Source organism: Gadus morhua, chromosome 14 (assembly GCF_902167405.1).
Source record: "Gadus morhua chromosome 14, gadMor3.0, whole genome shotgun sequence".
NCBI classification, from domain to species: domain Eukaryota; kingdom Metazoa; phylum Chordata; class Actinopteri; order Gadiformes; family Gadidae; genus Gadus; species Gadus morhua.
In genome coordinates, this window is record NC_044061.1 from 7,889,615 (window position 1) to 7,898,444 (window position 8,830).

The window sequence follows — 8,830 nt, forward strand, 5'->3', positions numbered from 1 at the left end:
TCATGTTGGTCGTGTTCAGTGTAATTTGGACTATTTCATTTAATATTTTACTGTTATTATTATTGAGTATCTTATGTGGTATCCTATTTTACTTTAAGTGCTTTGGGATTGAATGTGTGTGTATGTTTTCCATGCCAATAATACCCTGAACTGGAAACAGAGAGAGAGGAAGGGGGAGAGTTAGAGAGAGAGAGAGAGAGAGAGAGAGAGAGAGAGAGAGAGAGAGAGAGAGAGAGAGAGAGAGAGAGAGAGAGAGAGAGAGACGCACCCCTTTGATCAAGTTTGCTTGACATGCATCATATCAATTCTCATTGAGCAATTATTAAAAGTTATCTCTGTCTGGGCTATAGGTTTAGTGACAATACATGGGTCTACACTGGGTCTACATGAGACACCCGTCATGTGGCCATAATAGATATACGTACATGCTGGAATTATTGAAGCATAAGATATAGAGAAATCCCTATGTCGATACCAATTCGGTGTAATCATATTCGTAATGTAATCATATTCATTCGTCACCTATTGACATGTTTGTTTTGGCCCTGTTGGTTAAATGTACATTTTTACTCTGTGTCGCAACACTTGGCTTGCCAGTTGCATTATTTACCACCATGATTGAGCAGTACAGTGCAGTCGCCGAATTCCCCCAGGAGTTGTCTAGCTTCACTTGCATGGCAGTAACATTCACGCTAAAGCATTAGAATAAAAGTCACCCATATGCAAGTGTGATGTAAAATGTCAGCCCCCAACCCCCTCAAACTATGTGGTTGGTATTTCCCCCGGGTCGCCTGCATGTAGATGTATTCCATCAACAGTGGAAGCAACCAATCTGTTTTTTTTAAGGTAAAAAGAAAAACGAATGGTGTAACAAATGGTGTGCAAATCTCCATTCTCTTGTAGGGTAAATGTCTTCCAGGTAGTAGAACAAGCTCTACTCACTGATAGAGGTTATTAATCCTTGATTTATTATTCATTATTTTGTTGTCACCTTTGTCGTAGAGGCGATCTGTTGAACTCTGTATTATGGACATTCGTGGCAAATAAAAACAAACAAGGGGTCTTTCTATTAATATTGATGCATTTATTTATTTATTGTTACACTCCAAAAAACAATCTGTGTATGAAAATGCATGGATACTAAATAAAACATTGTTCCGGTATGTGTCTGTTTGTTGAGTGATGAATAAATAGTGAGAATAATGGTGATCGTGTATGGACATGACGTGTGATATATAAGTGTAGAAACTGAGTACTTTTGTGATATCTCAGAGGTTTGTCACAAGGTTAAAATTATTAATAGTAAAGAGTTAATTAAGTAATGGCACGACTTACACCTTCAGTTGTGTCCAGAGCCAGGAACTCCGCTATCTAACTGTTGCATTCTTTAATTCATTGCGCAATTGCTGACTCCGGGTGTCATGGGATGGCATTGGGTGTGCAATAGCAAGATTCATTCAAAGTATGTAGAGAGAGGCGATCTTTATTTCGTGCGTCTGTGTACACACTTCTTTTTGTTGCTTGAAAAAGCGTCCCACTAACTACTATATATGTACAACCTTTAAAACACTGTGTCTGGGCAAAGCACATATTCACTCTTAAATCCACAGTGATATATATTGTGCTGCTGGGCCAAAATACTTTACAACAGAGGGGTCTAATTCTAATCAGGAAAATGAAACTCCTAGCATATATCCTAAGCCCCTTTCGCTGGCAACCTCATTTGCAGGTAGCCCTCCACCACCCCAACCCCCAATCCCCCCCCCCCTCCCAGTCCCAGCCCACTGAATAATAAAAACACTCAAAAGTATTTGGAACACTTTGCGTTGTCTCATAATTCATTCATAATGGCTGTCTGGATCGTCCGGTCCCGTTTATATATTTATTTATGTATTTATTTATTTATTTTATATTTTGAATTGTCTATGGTGGCTTCTGCAGAACAGCGGGGGGCGGGGGGGGGGGGGTGTTGGTTGGGTGATGGTCGGTGGTGGTGGGGGAGGGGATGCCGGCGGGTCCCTCCTGAGTCTCTCCGTGAGCGCTCGCAGGTGATTTGTTGCTCGGGGAGACTAATGAAGTGGTTGCCGTGCCACCCGGCTTCTTTTGCAAGATCAATTCACGGCGGAGGCTGCGGCGGCGGTGTACGGCGTCCACTGCTTTATGAATGATGGAAGCCTCCTCAGGCCATCCATATACCTGGGACCTCCGGCGTTCAGCGCGCCACCGCTAGACCCCCTAGCCGCCCGAGCCCTCGCTCTCCCCTCTCTCTCTACCGCTCTCGCTCTACCGCTCTCTCTGTTGCTACCTCTCTCTCTACCTCTCTCTCTCTCTCTGTTGCTACCTCTCTCTCTACCGCTCTCTCTCTCTCTCTGTTGCAACCTCTCTCTCTACCGCTCTCTCTCTCTCTCTCTCTACCGCTCACTCTAACACTCTCTCTCTACTGCTCTCTTTCTACCACTCTCTCTCTTTTGCTCTCTCTTTACGGCTCTCTCTAACTCTCTCTCTCTACTGCTCTCTTTCTACCTTTCTCTCTCTGCTGCTCTCTCTGCTGTACTCTATGCCTCTCTCTTTAGTGCTCTCTCTACCTCTCTCTCTCTCTACCTCTCTCTCTCTCCACCTCTCGTTACTGCACTCTCTCTACCTCTCTCTCTCTCTACCTCTCTTTACTGCTCTCTCTCTACCTCCCTATCCTCTCCTCTGCTCCGGGGACGAAAGGATTCAGCAGTCTTTCTTGTTTGGGGGGATTTAAATATCTATTACTATTCGCTCTTTTCTACACACACAACCATGTGCACACACTTGCACATGCAGAAACAGTCACAAGTGCATGCCTTTACACGCACACAAACAAACACACACAAACACACACACAGACACCGTTTTTGCATGTGTGCACACACTTTCTCCCACAAATTGTTGCTCTAGTTTTCTCTCTCTCCCTTTCTCTCTCAGATACATAGACACACACACACACACACACACACACACACACACACACACACACACACACACACACACACACACACACACACACACACACACACACACACACACATTTATCTCTCATTTTTTCCCTGACACAAGCATACTACGATGTGCTCCTTAAAGTGTTCTCCATATGTACGTGTGCTTGTGTGTACGCTCACACATGCCTTAACTCTTCTTTATTGCCGTCCTACTGGGTCGTGATAGGTCTATGTCTAAAGATCAAATCAAGCGATGCTACCGCTGGATCCCTGCTGGGCTGTTGACCGGCTTCCTGAGTCATTTTGGGAACACAACGAAACTCTTCCAATATTTAGCGGTGTTCAAGAGGCCGGCAGAGAACGAGAGAAGCTTTTAAAAGCGTTAATGCATAATGTGATCGCTATTTCGGTCGGTGTGTAGGATAATGAAAATGAGCTGAAGCAGTGGGAGCCAGAGAGCCCGTCTCTCTCGCTCCCTCTCTGGCCTTTGATCCCATCCAGTCTGGCTTTTAAAGCATCTGCTTGGGTAATGAGCAGAGTTTACCATACTCAATGCAGATTCAGGAGAATGAATGGTGTAGTTAATGGTGTATTTGTCCCGATGATTAAGAGCAGGCGCCTCATTCTTACTGACATCCCTGATCCTTCATGTAAAACAGGTCTGGTTGTAGGAACAGAAAGCAGAGAAAAAAAGGTACTTATCATAACTTCTTTTTTACTAATATGCAAAAATTCCTAGGAGGGTAATTACACACACTGTTTTTCATGGTGGGTAAATGCTCTGTATTTTATTAAATGTTTTCATGTGTTGAGTAGCTGAACGCAGTGTCTTCAGGTTGCTCAGGGTAGGCTGCTAAAGTGTGTCTCGATAAGAGCAATAGGACTGTGGGCTGGGTCGATTTCTCTCTCTGCCACTCGCTGCGATCACCTGCACGCTGATCCCAAGGAGTCGCTGGTGTTTTGAGAGCAGAGAGCATCATGTATGAAGATGTCACCAGATGAGGCCTCCTGCAGACTGAGAAATGGTGGAGCACCAATGAATACGTTTTCTTTATTTATTATTTTCCAGCAAGCGATGAAATTTAAAAGGGGCCTTCATCTATTTTATTTTATAGCTTGGATTAAAATGTAGGGGGAAAAAAAAAAAAACTGATGGGTAAATAGGGAAGTGCAGTGACTGATGAGTCAGAGGTATCAAAAAAAAAGAGAGAGAGCCTGACGATTGAAAGGCCAAAAAAAAGATAAAAGAAAATGGTCCTTTGTTGTTCATCTGAACTTTGAGATGGATTGGCGAACGCCATCGGTATATCAGTACCTGCATGGCGGTCGTCTTCCTTTTATGATAATCTGTGCGTCTGCACCAACGGAGGGTGCAACAAAAATTGGTTACGGAAGGAAGGTAGGTGGTGTGCAGCTGGTCCAATTGAGGACATGCTGATAGCTTCTATCTCCATCTCTCCCCTTCCTCTCTCTCTCTCTCTCTCTCTCTCTCTCTCTCTCTCTCTCTCTCTCTCTCTCTCTCTCTCTCTCTCTCTCTCTCTCTCTCTCTCTCTCTCTCTCTCTCTCTCTCTCTCTCCCTCCCCCTCTAGCTCTCTCTCCCCCCTCTCTGTGTCTTTATAGAGGATGAGAAGAGAGGATGTTTAATGTATTTCATGTATTTTAAAGATGCCATAGCAGAATTCCTTCGGCAATACACCTGTGCTGGGATATCAATCTATATGCCGATTCTATGATACTGTAATTTAAAAGATTGTTCTCCCCAGGCTGAACACAGGATTTTTTCCTTAACTCAGTCATGGCTGAAGTGAAGTCTCTTAAACACGTTTGTTGTTACCAAAGGTTTGATGTGATGAGAATAGTGTGTGTTCAGTTACTTAAAAAATATAGGCGGTGCTTAGAGGCAGTGCTTCGATTTTAAAATCAGATTATGATTGAATTTCCTCTGATCTATTCCACATAGAGGAAATGTACAAGAATGTAGGCAAAATTCAATTGGCAGATTTAATTTGATCCTTATTGATTCTTTAATGAGTAATTAAGCCTTAGCTGAACCGTGATTTTTACAATATTGTGAGAAAGCGGATATTAGCTAAATAGCTGATATGCTAATGGTGTTTATCAGTCCTGCTATCTCAGGCCTCAAGACTGTTCTGTGTTAGCCATGTCCTCTCTCTTTCCTCCATACCCCCCGCACACACACTCTTACACACACTGTTTCACTCACGCACTCCCTCTCTCTCTGTCTCTGTCATTCACACACACACACACACACACACACAGACACACACACGCACAATCTCACACACACACACACACATCACACACACACACACACACACACACACACACACACACACACACACACACACACACACACACACACACACACACACACACACAAACACACACACACACACACACCAGCACACCCCATGAGTGTTCTGAATTTATATTTCCTGCATATATTATTCACGTTCAAAATAATTAATTCAGGATATCAAACCAAGATGTGGGGGAAATCAATATATTGCCCTTTTGGGTCTGTGTTTCATTACAACACAAAAGCCCTCCTGGTCGTGGTTGAGCCTGTAGCTGTAACTGTGGCGGCCCTGGCGAGGACTTCTATGGGGAGACACACTGAAACACTTACGTGCCATATTCTCCCCTGTTGGATAACAGACCAAACTTGCTCGGCTTCCCAGGACCATGCTGAACTACTTAGGCCACATCCGATTGGGCGCTTGGAATTATTATTTCCTTTTTTTTTTCGTCTCTTAATGCTGATCGAAAAATTAACCGCATGGCCGAGACAGGGTTCTCATTGGTTGGTTTGACCGTTGGCTTGCTAAGCATACTCCTCCACGTGGCTTTTGTATATTCAACATTTGTGAAGGTGAACAACACCTTGACATGCCTATGAAAGTAGACATATTAAATAGTTAGCACATTGATAGTGATTGATCGATTTCTCTATTTATTTCCTGAATCAATAATTATTTCAATAAAAATAAAACCCAACCCCAACAAACAAAATACCAAAGGTTGTTATTGGGGTGTGTTCAAGGGAGACAGAGGTCCCTGTAGCCTTAACGGAGATTAAGTAAGAACAGATGCTCTCAGATCGAGCGCTGCCCTATTCCCCACCAGACATTGTGTACATTACGGTCCCTCTTTTTATGTCCTGTCCTCTTCCTCTTCGTCTGAACACGTAACTGTGACCGCGTCTTTTATGGGAAATCCACTGTCGATTCGGCTCGACTGTGCACAGAATCAATAATGTTGGTCAAACGACACCAGCGTCGGACTCATCCTTTTTTTCTAGCGGACGATACTTTGGCTGCATATCAGTGGACGGGGCGGGGACAAGAGGAGTCTAAAGTCTCGCTGCGGTGAGGTAGGGCGAGCTATAATGTCGTAGTAAAACCGCCACTCCAAGGAACGGCGGCAAAGGACGATAGAGGGGGGCCTGAGCGGGTGGACTCGGTTCGGATAAGGGTGGGGAAGGGGAAGGTGGGGGAGGTAATTTACGGAGAGAGAAATGTGTCTATATGCTCTCAGAGCCACAGCGCGGCTGAGATCTCCATCGGGTGATAATTCCCGGTAGTTAAAGTGACAAGGTGTTGGTGGGGAGGCCCAGGGAAGGAATGCGGTGGGATGAACCTGACAATTAGAGCCGTGTATATCACACGGACCCTCGGCGAGGCGGGGGGGGCCGTGAGGGGTCAGGGCGAGAGACGCACAGATATATACATGCACACACACACACACACACACCACACACTCACAGACAGAGACAGTCAAACATACATGCTTATTGGAAAACTTATATCAGCAGAAATGGGCTGCCACATGCAAACACAAAAAAGCTTGGAAGAACCTCTAAGCACACACACACATACACACACACACACACACACACACACACACACACACACACACACACACACACACACACACACACACACACACACACACACACACACATACACGCACCCACAGTGATCCAAAAACACTCAATGTCATCTTCACAAACTGACGCATGCAAGCATGTGAAGAAATGCACACATATGCAAGCTGAGAATAACACATACTTACAATGACACAAAAACACACAAACACACACACACGCGCACACACACACACACACACACACACACGCACACACACACACACACACACACACACACACACACACACACACACACACACACACACACACACAAAGTAAGTAATGACATAATATAAAGACAGAGAGGTAAGCAACCGGCTCAAGTACACATATGCACCAAAAATACATAAACAACAAATATAAATAAGTATGCTTAATGTATTGAAGAAAATTGGCCTTACAAATAGCTAAAATATTTTGAACACATATTTTTAACTATCAACCTGCAAAAAAGTAAAAACAAACCAGGGTAACTGAATCTTGGCTATAATTCCCACATGCATGTGATTCTAATTATCTTTTTTATTTGTATAAATATAAATAAAATTACCACACCTTCCGCGCTGACCGTCACTTCCTCTGACACTAGGCCTCACCGTAACCCGTTCTAATTGGACGACAGCGAGGGAACGGAGACAGATAATTCAAACAACTCAAGGTTCCCAGGTAAAAATCAATGGGCATCACCTCAGCCGCTTTTTTCACAAAAAGAAATACAATAAAATGTGGACACACTTAATACAATCTTTTTTTGTTGCCGTCGTGCATTTTGGATGCAGCGCCGCGCAGTGCAGTGCAGAGTCGATAGTTGCCTGCGATATGAAGGTGAATAATTGTTGTAATTAATGACCGGTGGGCATTAGGCTCAGCAACTCGCCGGACTCCTGAGTCTAATTCTGGGCTACCTGCTCTGTCTGTTGCCGCGGAAAGCAGAGGCGATGTTCTCCTGAAATACAACAAATGCATCGCACTTTGGTTAGTTTATGTTTGCTTGGTGTGTCAGTTTGTATGTGTTTGCCCATGAGAAATGTTTATTCCTTCAAACAGCTCTCTGCTTTGTGTACTTGCGAGATGGCGCGCGTGTGTGTGTGTGTGCGTGTGTGTGTGTGTGTGTGTGTGTGTGTGTGTGTGTGTGTGTGTGTGTGTGTGTGTGTGTGTGTGTGTGTGTGTGTGTGTGTGTGTGTGTGTGTGTTTGTATGTGCGCGTAAAATAATTCCGTTGTGCACGCCAGCCTTGTTTCCGTCAACGTTCGACCATGACACTAGCGGGAGACACATTGTATCCCAGCCCCCCCACCCCCCCGACAAACACGTACGCACACAAACACAGACACTCAAACCTGTCAGGAATGTCTTGAAATATTTTATATGAGATAGCTTCGCCATTAGTTGCTGGTGACCTTTAGCCACTCTTACTCTTCCTTTCAAACACACACATGGCAAAACACACACATACCCCCATGCCATAGGTTACTATGCGTGCATGTGTTTGGTATTTACTCAAACTCCCAAAAAAACGTTCCTGTTCTATTGAACATTTGAAAAAAAAAAATGTGGCTATAAATATATATATATATATATATATATATATATATATATATATATATATATATATATATATATATATATATATGTGTGGCTACACTAGACACATGCTTTTATATATTTCTTTATGTACAATAAAGGGAATAAAGACACACAAACACACACACACACACACACACACACACACACACACACACACACACAGACACACACACACACACACACACACACACACACACACACACACACACACACACACACGCATACTCACGGACAAAATGAGTCGTATATTTACGGGGATTTTTTTTCTCCATCTCTTTCTTTATTTGCGGTAATTGGAAAATAATTCAAGCAAGAGGAGGAGGAATCGA

General features: G+C 43.7%; 1 long non-coding RNA gene across 2 annotated transcripts in view; it reads right to left on the bottom strand.

The window, feature by feature from the left end:
• Positions 1-2,987: 2,987 nt before the first annotated feature.
• LOC115558571 (uncharacterized) overlaps positions 2,988-8,830 on the bottom strand; it is a 26,314-nt gene continuing 20,471 nt past the window's right edge. For both annotated transcript variants that reach the window (XR_003979349.1, XR_003979350.1), the window contains exon 3: positions 2,988-3,981. This is a non-coding gene — a long non-coding RNA (uncharacterized LOC115558571). The remainder of the gene's footprint in view (positions 3,982-8,830) is intronic.